General features: G+C 44.5%; 3 non-coding genes across 3 annotated transcripts; all 3 read left to right on the top strand.

Moving 5' to 3' along the window:
* The first annotated feature begins 1,031 nt into the window (after positions 1-1,031).
* LOC123511705 lies at positions 1,032-1,194 on the top strand. The gene has a single exon (XR_006676929.1). It is a non-coding gene; the product is annotated as a U1 spliceosomal RNA (small nuclear RNA).
* Positions 1,195-2,906: 1,712 nt separating this feature from the next.
* On the top strand, positions 2,907-3,069 carry LOC123511732. The gene has a single exon (XR_006676956.1). It is a non-coding gene; the product is annotated as a U1 spliceosomal RNA (small nuclear RNA).
* A 10,383-nt stretch (positions 3,070-13,452) lies between these two features.
* Positions 13,453-13,567, top strand: LOC123511711. The gene has a single exon (XR_006676935.1). It is a non-coding gene; the product is annotated as a U5 spliceosomal RNA (small nuclear RNA).
* Positions 13,568-14,516: the final 949 nt, after the last annotated feature.

Genomic DNA, 14,516 nt, shown 5'->3' on the forward strand with positions numbered 1-14,516 from the left:
TGAGCAGGGACTATACTACATATTAAGATGCTCGAACCCGGCTCTCTTGGTTGTTGATCGAGCTGTGTGTGTGTGTGTGTGTGTGTGTGTGTGTGTGTGTGTGTGTGTGTGTGCCTTGGCTTTCATGGTACAGTGTACAAAGGAGAGTGATGGAGAGGGAGAGGACGTGATGACTCTTTGATCTCTGGGAGGGACAGGATATGGACCAAATGGGGAAGGTCAGGTGGGTAGAGAGAACCTAAGGCTTAGTTTTTGAGGGGTTTAACCAATCAAAGAAAAACTAGAGTCTTCACCTGGTGTGGGGCTACCAGATGTTGCAATGGCCAGGAATGGGAAGGAGTCAAATGCTGGTGTCCGTACCAGGACACCAGCACCTGGCAGGGTAGTGCAGTACATTGGTGAACGGACTGCGGACCACAGGCCTGTATTAAGGATATGTCTGGTTAGTGAGGCTAAGGTTCTGCCATTAGTACCCGTAGCATCACATCTGTGGGCGTATGGTAGAGAGGAGGATGCTTTAGAGAGGCGTTTTAAATGTCATCTGTTCACATTTACTGGAGTGTATCGTCTCTGCCCGTTTTCTCTGACACGTGTGACATTCCCGGTTCAGCTAATCAGCAGAACTAACTCATGTAATGAAATGCTTGCAGAACTGACTTCTGCCTCACTCTTTGTGGTTATAGTTAAGAGGGAGGTGGGAGTAGTACTTCATGTTTTGAAGCACTGGTGTGTACTGTGTGTTGCTGCAAAGGGGTGAACCATGAAAGGGATCTTGATGTCTCAGACGCAGCCATACAGAAGTCTGCTCCTGAGTGACAGACCAGCACCAGCAACATGTTCATGTCAAGGATTGAGTCGTGCTTGGCATCTAATGTCACGGGTGAGTGTGTTGCTGAATTAATATCCACGAAGATTGATGAAGACATTGTGATGAATAATGAGTGAATTGGATAAGAGTTCCATAAGTGTTTGTGAGTGTGGTCGGGTGTTGAGTGGTGCAGGATTGGGATGCGGGAGTGTTAATGGTAATCATACTTACCTGGCACAGGAGACACCGTGATCATGAAGGCGGTTCTCCCAGGGCGAGGCCTGCCATTGCACTCCGGCGGTGCTGACCCTTGCGATTAACCCAAATGTGGTTAACTCGAGTGCGAAATTTTTGTTAGCGGGGGATTGCGTTCGCGCATCCCCTTCATAGTATCTTCATGGGAACTCCAGCAAAGAGTGTTCACTGTTTTTGGTGACGTCAGTGGTTCCGTGAACCTTAAAGGTGATTGACTTTGCTTTTCACTTATCTTCAAGGAAACTTGAGCATTATTATTATTATTATTGTTATCATCATTAATATTATTATTAAAGATATATTGAGTATTATATATATATATATATATATATATATATATATATATATATATATATATATATATATATATATATATATATATATATATACTCACTCAAAGCGGATACCAGCCCGCTGGTGGAGTTAAATGATGAGCTGCTTGCTGTTCTGCTGCAGCTGTGCATTAGTGAGGCGATGGTGCCGTCCTTAGCACCCGCAGTATCACTGTCTGTGGGGATGTGGTAGACAAGGAGAGCAACCCTGGCTGACTTCGAGGTTGGTGAGAAGGCCATGGCCTTTAGCTGGGCAGATGGTGGCCTCGCTGATCTGAGGGCGGCAGTCGCCGGTTAAGATAGGAGATAGTGCAGCAGTGGGTGACCGTTGTACTTCCCGCTGTGTGCACACTCCTGACTTTTGAAGCCGTCATACAGTTCCTCCCTGGTGCAGTAGCCCAGTCTCACAGGCTGCAGCAACACGCTGTCTGCCCTGGGCTGTTACTTGGAGGCGTCGAGCGGCTGAGAGGCGGTGGTGGTGGAGTAACATGCCGTCTGCTTCCTGATTTCCTTCTGCAATGGGTGTGCCTGGTAGACGGGCTGGGTTTCAGCGCGCCTTGCTCCTGCTTTCAAATGCCGAAGGCTTGGAGGCACTAGAGTGATATGGGAACCCATCACAGCTCTTCTGGTGGCGGCGTCAACACTTTTTTGCCCGCTCTGCTCCAACTTCAGCTTCACCCTGGGCGGGAGAACGGAGGCTACCCAGGATGTCGGTGACGAGCCAGACATTGTCAATGGGATGCGGCTGCTGGAGGACCTGGAGTCATTGTGCAGCACCACGGTGATGGGCGTGCTCCAGGACCAGTTGGATGACCACTAACTTGGTAGTGGTCGGGAGTCCTTGCGACAAACTCGATTCCACAGGCGATGGCCGCAGCGCCCGTCTGGCCTTTGTCCGGGTCGATCTAGCCGTCTGTGAAGTAGACCGCACTGTCACGATCGGCGATCCGAGCCATGGCCATGAAGGCGTGCAGCCGCAGCTCCGGGGAGTTTTAATCATGTCATGAGTTGACGTTTACTTGAGTTTATCTCCTCTTTTTAGTCGTTTTCTCTGACACATGACATTCCCGGTTCAGCTCACCAGCAGGACCAACTCATGTAATGAAATGCTTGCAGAACTGACTTCTGCCTCACTCTTTGTGGTTATAGTTAAGAGGGAGGTGGGAGTAGTACTTCATGTTTTGAAGCACTGGTGTGTACTGTGTGTTGCTGCATAGGGGTGAACCATGAAAAGGATCTTGATGTCTCAGACGCAGCCATACAGAAGTCTGCTCCTGAGTCAGGCCTTCTGAGTGACAGACCAGCACCAGCAACATGTTCATGTCAAGGATTGAGTCGTGCTTGGCATCTAATATCACGAGAGAGTGTGTTGCTGAATTAATATCCACGAAGATTGATGAAGACATTGTGATGAATAATGTGTGAATTGTACAAGAGTTCCATAAGTGTTCGTGAGTGTGGTCGGGTGTTGAGTATTGCAGGATTGGGATGCGGGAGTGTTAATGGGAATCATACTTACCTGGCACAGGAGACACCGTGATCACGAAGGCGGTTCTCCCAGGGCGAGGCCTGCCATTGCACTCCGGCGGTGCTGACCCTTGCGATTAACCCAAATGTGGTTAACTCGAGTGCGAAATTTTTGTTAGCGGGGGATTGCGTTCGCGCATCCCCCCTCAAAATATAACAATGGTAATAATATTAGATATCACCTATTTTCATGCATGGCGCAGAGGTCTTACCCTCGTGGAATGTTCATGCTATTTATGATGAACATCCCCTATGTGCAGCTTACCGAATGTTGCCCTCAAGCATTGCTTAAGTGTGTGTGTGTGTGTGTGTATATATATATATATATATATATATATATATATATATATATATATATATATATATATATATATATATATATATATATACTACATTTAATGTCTGGATTTCCCATTTTTACCCCCTCTCCTGATAAATCTTAAAATTGTGGTTACGTTGGTTCAGTGTACATTTCCCTCGTGTAACGGAATGATAAGTCAACCTCCCTCCATGTACAACAGTGTCGGGAATCATTTCCCCCGTGTCACGGTGTCATGGGATATTCTCTTACGTTTGGTGTCTTGTAGGATAATGATAAGTGTAGTGTGGCATACTGGTGAGTGAAGCTGCATAACTCTCTACTCTCCATCGTGGATCTGTTTCCCCATGATTTTTACTGTTATATGGGTTATCATTGGTGATTATGGTGCTTGTTAGTGAAGCTATCTTTGGTTAATATATGTACTTTTTTTGAGTCGTGTTTAGAATTCCTTCCCCTTTGATTTCTGGCACGTCCGAGTTGGGTTAGACCTTAAGTCAGATGCGAATGTGAAATTTCTCTTTGAACTCGGGCGTAACAATATGTATATAGTATTTAAAAGAGATTAGTGTATATAGACCAAGAGAGGAAAGTAACCTGTTGGGACACGAGTCCTCTGGTCATCACTCATCATTCGTGTCACCCATCATTATCGTTTATGCCTTAAGGACCAAATGACCAACGTGTTCACTGCTGGAGTTCACCCTGGAGAAACACGTAGTGAATGAAGATAACGTTCCTTGTTAGGAGACGCCATCTTCTTAGTGAGGGAGTGTAGCGAGCATGCTGCCTAGTCACACATCAACAGCTGTGCGTCGCGCGTGTCTTGCTGCCAGGCCATGGCAGTAATTAGTACCGAGTACTAGAAGTAGTGGTTGTCACTCACACTATTGCAAGGTGTGGTGTATACGTGGCTCGGTCTGTAGTGATCACAACAACCTGTTCCTTCTTGTGTGTCTCCAAGATAGACCACAAAAGTGTCTGTGATCGTTTCACAAGCATAGCACATACCACTTACTTTACTAGAACCACTACCATACCACATTCTTCACTAGAACCAATATGTATTAAACTAGAACCACCACCACTGACTTTACTATAACCTAGTATTACCACCACCACCACTTATTTACTACAAACACCACCACCACTTACAAAATACAGTTTCTTACCTTTAAATGCTGGTGGATGGCCGATTCCCTGGCATCTGTGTCCTCGTGATGGCAGATTCTGATCAGGAATTGCATCCTGTTTTAAATTTCTCACAGTTCGTGGAACCGGCAAATTTAAAAGTTCGTACTTCAGATTTCGTTCAATCTGGGCTGAACTAAAATGTCGTTCACAAACCACACCATACTGATATTAATATGGTCTGAACGGAAACACTTACGGATCCACTGTCTAGCAAGGTTATCATTAGATGGTAATTTATGGTATCTTAGATTGCTGTCCTTACCAGGTGTACATCCAAATACAGCGCACACTCTTGCTTTACCCATTTAACTATTAATATCGTAATACAAAGCCCGTGAAAAGTACACAATTGCTGATAAAATCTGCCACACGTGAACACACCACCACAACACTAGACGTAAACAATACACATGGTGACGTCAGCGGTTCCAATAATGCCAAAGTGCGTTCACCTCTTAGTCTAATACATCTTGGTTATACTGTCCCGTATACACACACACACACACACACACACACACACACACACACACACACACACACACACACACACACACACACACACACACACACACACACACACCCACACACCACCCACACAGCCATAAACACTCAAAAGACACACATACACACACACACACACACACACACACACACACACACACACACACACACACACACACACACACACACACAAGTGATGTGTTGCTATATCACCAACAGTTTTCAAGCAGCACCAATCACCAATTACCAAACGGCAAGACAAACAGTGCAGCCTTCACCACAACCTCCACACTGCCTTATCTTCATGAATTAAAGGTACTTATAAGGCCAATCACTTATTGTTAGGTTTTCTTTACGTATGAGAGTGAAAGTAGTACGTAAATGTTAATATGTGATTGGTATAACGAGCATTTAAGAGAGCCAGGCGTCTGTATTACCTGCTGATATTTGCTTCCCTCACTTACCGTAAGCCAAACATGTGTCACAATGTAGCCACCAGTCTGCCACTTCATATCCCCTGGTCAATAGTTACCTGAGTGGCTCAATTTTAGCTTAGTAAGATGATAAAGGCTAAATATGGAGGTCCCGCCGCCACTCCTCCCGGTGTCGCCCCCGGGCCGCCTCCCACCCAAGTCCCCTAGCCATCACCCTCCCCCCCCTGGGGCAGCCGGCTGGGCCAAATACTTTTTTTCTAATATTTCCTGAGGGTATTATTACGCTTCCATGGTTAGTTTTTATGGTTTGTTTAAATGTTTCGTTGTGTTTGAAGTGTGTTCCGCGCCTGCGTTGGGTAAATATGTGGCGTTTAGTGGTGTTTTATGGCGTATGTTAAAGGCTTTTCAACGGTCAAAATTTTCCATTTCGAATTTTAAGGTTTCTTATTTCAAGGTATAAGTGGGCCTTTCTATTATCAAAGAATCGCTCGTTTTCTTTTAAGCGTGAAATCAATCTATTGAGTGAAATATGTGGACTTTGAAATGGTGTTTGGTGGTGTTGAAAAAACGTCTTATTTTTCTTTATTTTATTTGCTCACGTTTGTGTTTCTTGGTGTAACTCGCTGTGGAATGCCTTAAAAGATAGCTCACACTCCCTCAAATGTGGTAAAATACTCGCCAAGTGAAAATGGATTGACTTTGCAGGGCGTTTTAGCAGATTTATAAGTTTAAATGTTGTTTTATATTTAGCATACTTAATTTAGACTTTTTTTAAAAACTAGTTAAGCTGGATTTGTTTTCATATTTTTAAAATTAGTTTTAGTATTTATCACGTCCTAAAATAACAAGCAGTCGGCCGTGGCTTCGTTTTTTCGAAAAGTCATTTTTAAAATAAAATGATTTACGTAATTTAGCCGAGTCACCCCGCTCCCGTTCTCTGTGATGACCACAGCCCAGGTGGTGACTGACCATAGCCTCAGGCTGGCGCCTTTTTTCCAAACCCGCAGTTCGTCAATATTTTGCCTAATATCTAGTGATTTCAACGTGTTTTCGTGTGTTTCTAGGTTTATGTGTGTAGATAGTAGTAGCGGAAGGAAGTAGAAAGGAGGAATAAAGGAGGATAAGATGAAAGGAAGGAGGAAGAAGAGGAGAAGCCAAGCCACAATACTTAAGTCACCCTCCATTTCCTCAATATTTTGTCTAATATCTTGTGTTTTGATGTGGTTCTAGGCTCACACGTGAAGACGGAAGCAATAGAAGGAACAAGGAGAAATAAAGGAGGAGTACGAAGAAGAAACGACGAGAAATTGAGGCGGAATAGGAGAAGGAACCAAGGTGGAATATTTAGGTAAGTGACCCTTTTAATCCTAACGTTCTTTACAATGCATAGTGTTGGTCTGGGGTATATTTGGGGTGTTTTAAGTATGTTGCAGGGTGTTTTGGGTGTGTTATAAGTATGTTTTGGGAGTATTTTGTGTGTTTTGAGTGTGTTTTGATTCTCCTAGGTGTATTTGACGTGCCTTGAGTGTGGTGTGGAGGTGTGTTTGAGTATATGCATGTTTTGAGTGTGTTTTGGGGGCATTTTGAGGTGTTGCATGGTGTTTTGAGTGTGTTTTGGGTTAGTTTTGAATGTTTCAAGTCATTTTGGTGTGTACTGGGTGTTTCTAGTTAGTTTTGGGTATGTTTTCCAGCATTTTGAGGTATTGCATGGTGTTTTGAGTGTGTTTTGGGTTAGATTTGAGTGTATTAAGGGTTTTGGATGTGTGTGGGGATGATTTCATTATAAATTGTGTCTATAATGGAGTGTGTGTGTGTGTGTGTGTGTGTGTGTGTGTGTGTGTGTGTGTGTGTGTGTGTGTGTCATTTTGAAGTATTCCATGATGAATTTAGTGTGCTTTCGGATAATATTGAGTGCTTTCAGTAGTTTTTGTGTAGAAAAGGGGTCACGAGTGTGTGTGTGTGTGTGTGTGTGTGTGTGTGTGTGTGTGTGTGTGTGTGTTTGATGATCTGCTGCAGTCTCTGACGAGACAGCCAGACGTTACCCTACGGAACGAGCTCAGAGCTCATTATTTCCGATCTTCGGATAGGCCTGACACCACACACCGGGACAAGGTCACAACTCCTCGATTTACATCCCGTACCTACTCACTGCTAGGTGAACACGGGCTACACGTGAAAGGAGACACACCCAAATATCTCCACCCGGCCGGGGAATCGTGGTCCTCTGGCTTGAAGCCAGCGCTCTAACCACTGAGCTACCGTGTGTGTGTATGTGTGTGTGCGCGCGCGTGTGCGTGTGCGCGCGCGTGCATTTCACTTACACAATGCAATGCTGGCAGACAGACCTGCAGACGACCCCCGTACCGAAGACCAACGACTTATGTGTCTCAGACAGTCAGTTCTCCTACGGCGGTGTGAATGGCATCCCGAAGCAGCGCATGTGTGACGGCTTCAGTGACTACTGCAGTAACAGAGAGGTGAGGAGAAGGCCTTGCTTGTGTCACTCTGGCACGCAAGGCTTAGCTCATGCCATCAACTCCATTGTTTCATATAAAAGTTGCAGGTTTTCTTACATTGTATACAGTATAATACAAAATCACAACTTGACACTACTGAAGCAAATGCCTTTGTTGTGGCAGGATGAGTTTGTGCAGCTGTGTGGATTGACGAGTGCCGGGATAAGAATGTCGGGTGTGTGTGAGTCCCTGTGCATCAACACTCCAGAGTCATACTGCTACTACTTACTACTGCCAGTGCTGGCCATGCAGGGTACAGACTCGTCAGGAAGTTCAAGTGTGAAGGTGAGGCTTGGCTGGACTGTCACTGTCACTCTACTACGGTCTGTCTTCTTAAACTTGTCAGCCCTTCACCTCTACAGTTAGCAGCAGCCTAAAGAAGTTAGTGTGGTATTCAAGGGTACTTTTGTTATTCTTGGCATACATCAACATGCATTTTGTCTCACGAGTATGACTGAGATCAGCGATGTGCGGATAAGTTGTTCTTTATAATTAAGTATAATTTTATCTTGTCATATGCATTTCTCATGAGTACTGATATAATTTTTGTAGTTTTCCTTAACGTATCGCTAAATATGTGTTCCTGAAATGCTTGTAAATCTCTCGTTACCTCCTCTTTTTAACCTGTATCCTTAAGTTGCAATAAATCTGTGTTTCTGAGAGTGTAATTCTCCACCCTCAGACGTTGACGAGTGCGTGGAGTCGCCCAGATCCTCTCCCTGTGGACCATCCCTCAGCAGTGTTCGATCCGCCCACCAGCACCAACGGTCAGGAGAAGACGGTCATTGAAGTGTCAAGTCCCCAAGCTGGCATGGTGGTGGGTGTTGTGCTGGGGTCCCTTGGGGTTCTTTGCCTAGCTGTTGGGCTAAGTCAAGTAAGTAGTTTTTCACTCCTTTATGCTGTGGATGTGCTGTGGCTGTGCTGTGGCAAAGATGGCGTAATTAAGTAGTGGGTGAGATTGTAGCAAACTTTAAACACTTCCTAAATTGTTCTTGACACACTGACAATATTCCTTTAGTGTATAGTTAGCCGACTCACACTTCATACCTTTCCTTTCATCTCACCTGCAACATGTTCACTGTACAGATGTTTGTCGGGTTCCTGAAGATGCGTCGACGTGTTATCATCCACGCAAGCTTCCCTAACCCAGCCAGTGTACCACAAGACAACAGGCACTGAGGAGGACGGGAGGAGGGAGCGAGCGGCTGCATGCACCATTGAACAGAACAGAACAGAATCAGAAAAGGAAAGATGGGGAGGGGGAAGTGGGGACAGAAGAAGAATAGATGGGTGATAAGAAGGGAGCTTCAGTAAGAGGGTAAAGTCACTGGGGCTTGACCCAGGCGCAAGATGGACTTTTGTGGTTACTGAGCGCTACGTCAATTATAGAAGTTCTTTATAGAAGAGATGGACGCGGCAAGGGAGGCCGTCACCAGACCAGGGGGAGCCAAGCAGAGCGCATTACTACCGAGCACGCAAGAGCAGAGGACCGCCAATGCCACGGACGAGGGCGACGCACCCACACGGAAGTGGCGGCCAAATCTTTTCGTCTTCAGTGCAAACAACAAACACCGTGAAGCAGGAAGAGTGAAGTACGTGATAGTAGGAGGGGAAAGGATGACACATAGAGAGGATGGGGTGAGAAGTACTTCCGTATAGCGGAGGGACCTACAGTTTTACGTGGGTTCCGAACCACGGATAGTAGTAGAATTGGTGATTTGGGGTTGTAGGATATGTTTTAACTTTATTAGCGAGGTTGGTGAGGGGGGTTATGAATATTTTATTTGTGATTAAATGCATGTGATGAGTGGATATTGGTGTTTGGTGGTGTCCGCCGGGAGTGGTCCGGTCCTGGAGTATCACCCTGTTCTGGGGATATCAACCTGCTATGGATATAAGTAAAGGATTAAAAATGTCAATTGGATGGAGATGGTTTGTTTTGTGAGGGTGGATGACGTGACGGCGAGATGACCGAACAGTTCCGCGTCCTCTGTGGAGGTGATGAAAATGTTCCCGCGTTTTGTGCGTTCACAGTACCTTCCATCAGTACTGGCCCCTCCATAACAGACGCGGGGGGGTGCCGCTGCCGGAACGTCATGTAGACGGCCGGGGGGCCCCATTGCCGCGCCGTCAGAGGGAGGGTGCGGTTGTTCTCGTCATTCGCCCAGCATTGGCCGCTCCCAACTACCTCTGTGGAGGTGATGAAAATGTTCCCGCATTTTGTGCGTTCACAGTACCTTCCATCAGTACTGGCCGCTCCGCAGTAACAGACACAGGGGGTGCCACTACCGGAACGTCATGCAGACGGCCGGGGGCCCCATGCCGTGCCGTCACTGGGAGGGGAGCGGTAATGCTGTCCCCGACCCTTGGAGGTGGTCCGGTGCCCCCTTAAAGCCTAGGCTGCGAGACGGAAAAATAATGCATAAAACAAAAGATGAATACAAAGCCATAAGACAAAAATATGAAAACACCACTAGGCGTTGGCACGCGGGCCCACTCCCGTAGGAAGGGGCATGTGATGGGGGTGTGGGTGATGCCACTCTGACACCTGGAGTGGTACTGTTAGTAGTAAGATAAGTGAGAGGGAGAGTGTGAAGGGAAGTGAAAGGAGGATGGATGGAGAGAAAATAAAATAAGGTTTGTTAGTGAAGAAGTGATAGGGAGGATGGATAGGAGTAGGAGTTAGTTAATAAGAGGGAGTGAAAGAAAGGTGAGATGAGAGATGATGAAAGAGGGGAAGAGGAGTCCGTTATCTGTAGATAGGATCAGGAGGTTCATCTGTGGGGTCAAGGAGGGTGGTGTGGGGTAGACGTCTGTGTGGTCGTGGAAGGTTTTTCAGGAAGTTGTATGTGTCTGTGTGTCTGTCTGGAAACGTGTTTAGTTGTTTGTTTATTCTGTTGTAGAGTGTGATGTTTAGTGGTAGGATGTTGGACTCCTCATGAAGAGATGAAGAGGTCCGGAAGTCGAACCACTTCGTTCCAAGTGCGAAACGAACTGCTCGGTTCTGGACCTTTTGTAGTTTTTGAAGATTGGAAGGGGCTGAGAGAGACAAGGCAAGAGGGCAGTATGTTATTAGAGGAAGAATAAAAGCTTTATAAAGGTGAAGTTTCAGCTTAGAAGTACTGTCGCGAAAACGTTCCAAGTTGCTCAGGGCCCCTGAGGCAGTGGCGACTTTTTTACTTATATGGGTATGAAATCTAAGGTGATTGTCGATGGTGAGGCCAAGGACAATGTTGACTTTGCTTATTGGGATGGGTACAGGGTTTGGAAAGTTTTATAAAGTGAAATTTGGCGGGGCTGTTTGGATTTGGTGTTAAAGTAGGTAACCTTAGATTTTTCTGGATGGGAGTGAATGCGCCATTCTAGCTCCCATAAGCTTGTGGTTGTTAACTCTTCTTGAATTTTGTCAGTAAGGCGATCTAACGTTCTGGCGCGCGCCAATTGTGTTACATCGTCTGCATATTGAATTGTTAAGGAATCATTGTGGGTGGGACGGGGTAGGTCGGCGGTATACATGTTGTAGAGGGTGGGAGAGGACGGAACCTTGTGGGACTCCGGCCTGGGGGGAGAAATAAGCGGAGAAGACGCCCTGGTGTCTGATTCTAGTTTCTCGCTCGTCCAAGAAACTGCACAGGATTTTTGGGTTAGGGGGTAGATCAAAGTTATTGCAAATTTTGTATTTTAATCCTGTGAGCCAGACTGTATCGAAAGCTTTTTTCACGTCTTTTGTCACTAGTGCAGATTTATAATAGGGCGAGTTTCCATCTAAATACGTGATAATACTGTTAAGGGCGTCTTCGGTTGAAGCATTACTACGAAAGCCGAATTGCTGGGGACCCAGCAATTCGTTGCTTTCGAGGTATGATCTTAACCTTTGATTAATTAACCGCTCGAAAGATTTACCGAGTATTTCCAGCAAGCTTATGGGGCGATAATTTTCAGGGAGATGTAAATTTTTGCCGGGCTTCGGGATGAGTGTTATGTTAGAAATTTTGAATGGTTTTGGGAAGTACCCGGAGGAAAGGGAGGCGTTGAAAATTTTTGTGAGACTGGTTATAATTTCTGGGGGAAGATTTTTGATCATTGGCCAGGTTATACCTGTTGGCCCGGGTGCCCGTTTTGGGGTGTGCCTGAGCATCTTGGAGACATCCTCCTCCTCAAAGGGTGTTGTGAGATAGTGGTTTGGATCTAAGCGTGTTAGCTGTGGTGTGTTGTGAGGCAGCGTATTTTCTAAGTGTTGTTGTACGTGTGTTGTGATGTTGTTGATGTGTTCGACACTGGGCCCGTAGGCAGGGAGAGGGTGAGGATGGAAGATGTTTTGCCAGTGTGTTTTGAATGTGTCATTTGAACAGGACGGCATTGTATTCCTCCCACAGGAGTGACTACAGCGAAGCAAGCCCAGAATAAAGTGTTGAGTGACCGTGATGTGAGTATTGTGGTTTGCACATCACACTTTTATTTCCACGTGTCTCATTTTAAAAAGGTTTTGAACTCTTTGTTGTTATTTTTTTTCAGGACTTGTTACTGTTGACGCCATTTCAATATTGTTCCACCTCTTGTTCCAGGATTCAGTACTACTAACACCAAACAAGTGAGGGAAGTGTTTGGAGTGAGCGTGCAAGACATACAACAGACACCACACTGCTGCTGCTCCTGCTGCTGCTGCTGCTTCTGCCTGTGTAGCCAAAGGAACATGAGGAGCAGGAGGAAGAAGAGGAAGAAGAGAGTGATTCTTGGAGACGTAGCAATGAAGTTGTGAAGGTTGGCCACAAATCTTCATCACTGTTTTAGTGTATTTCATTGACCATTTGTAGATTGGATGGATAAATTTGTAGATTTTGTAGACAGTTGTAGATGTGTACCTTCCGTACTGTATTTAATTCAATGTTGTGTAGATTTTCCTGCGTTTCCTTGAGGTGTTTGGGTTCCAGAAGTTCCCTCAAAGTATAAGTCTGCCTTTCGTCATCAAGGTTTTCTTTGTTTCCTGGCTAAATACTGAATATTAACAATTAAAATAAGCTTTGTCGCGCTACAATCGGTGTATTTATTTCTTGAGTGTAGTGGCCACAGTTACCGAGCATGTCATGTGTTGTTTGGTGCAAGATACGTGCAGTCTTTGAGTGATTGTTGGGCAAACTTGAAAATTTGAATTTGCCTTTAACACCAGCTTTATCAAATTGTTAAATGTTGCCGCCGGTAGTAAGGGGAAGCATGAAAAGAAAGAAAAAGATGATGTGTAGTAAATGTTAATGAACTGCATAGATACTGAGTTTGTTCACTGACTAGAAATAACAATCGTTATGTGGGAGACGTTCCAGGTAAGAAGGACACGCTGGATGACCAAGCATCACATACTGGGCGCGTTCGTCACTGTACCTATTAAGAAAGCATGAATTTGTACTTACTTGTTATAACTTTACAGAGGGAGATGAGAAGGCGAGAAGCAGACCACGCTAAGTAGTAATGTAGCATAGGTTGTCAGAACATGTTGCTTTCTTGCTCGGAGGTACAGCCTTTGTAGGGGTTCGGCTCAAAACATATTGTCTAAAATCTGTGCGTACTGTGTTAACTCTGGTTTCCCTTCAAAACGCATAAATCTTTCGCCTTTTACTAAAGATTTCCGTGGAGGGGAACAACTCAATGAGTCTAAGGATATTTTTTAACGGCCCAATTATTGGGCTTTATAATTACTAATGTGAAAAAATGTTGGTTTCAATGTGTAATGCCGCGCTTATATTTTAAACAAAATTATGTTGCTCTTCTGTCCCTCTTCTGCTTGGACTACATATTACCAGAGAAACACTAAGAGTAGTATTTATGTAAATATTTACTCGCTGTAGGTGTTAATTTTTTCTCCTTTTCTTAATCATTATTATTTATGACAATTTTTTCCATATATCATAGGAAATAACGTAAAACAGTTCAAATCTTTTCAAAGGAACAGCCGTGCTTTCCACCGCTCAGACGCTTCACTAACCCCTTCACAAATATAGACAGTACATCCTGCCCTGTTATGTACTACCGCTTTACTATGTATTCAGGCCTACCCCGCATTGAACCCGTCACTCCGGCCTCCCTGTGTGCACTCAGGTGTATGACCGTGAGTCCATGTGTGTGTCTGAACCCACCAAGTGTGTTATGGCGTGGACAATAAGGTTTTGGTAATACACAACTTGCATAACGCCGCGCCCGCCTCCGCTGTCAAAGTTGTTATTGATATATTTCCGGATTTTTTAATGTGATTTTGTTGATTTCCGACTTCTTTTGCAACGTGTGTTACTGCAGTTAATGTTCGCCCCAATAATAATAATAATAATAAAGAAATAATAAGATCGTTGGCGATGAGAGGTAGGCATAAGTTGAAAAGAGTCATAACTTGAAAACTATTAATTTGTGAAGGAAATGATACAGTCGTTCCTCTACATGTCTCACCAGAAATATAGAAGCCACATGAGAAAATTGTTCATTGGGTGAAACTATAAATTGACCGAACACAACATGGATATGATACTTGATGAGAATGTTAATGATAGTAATAATGATAATAATAATAATAATAATAATAATAATAATAATAATAATAATAATAATAATAATAATAATAATAATAATAATAATAATAATAATAAT

This window comes from Portunus trituberculatus, chromosome 31 (assembly GCF_017591435.1).
Source record: "Portunus trituberculatus isolate SZX2019 chromosome 31, ASM1759143v1, whole genome shotgun sequence".
Taxonomy (NCBI): domain Eukaryota; kingdom Metazoa; phylum Arthropoda; class Malacostraca; order Decapoda; family Portunidae; genus Portunus; species Portunus trituberculatus.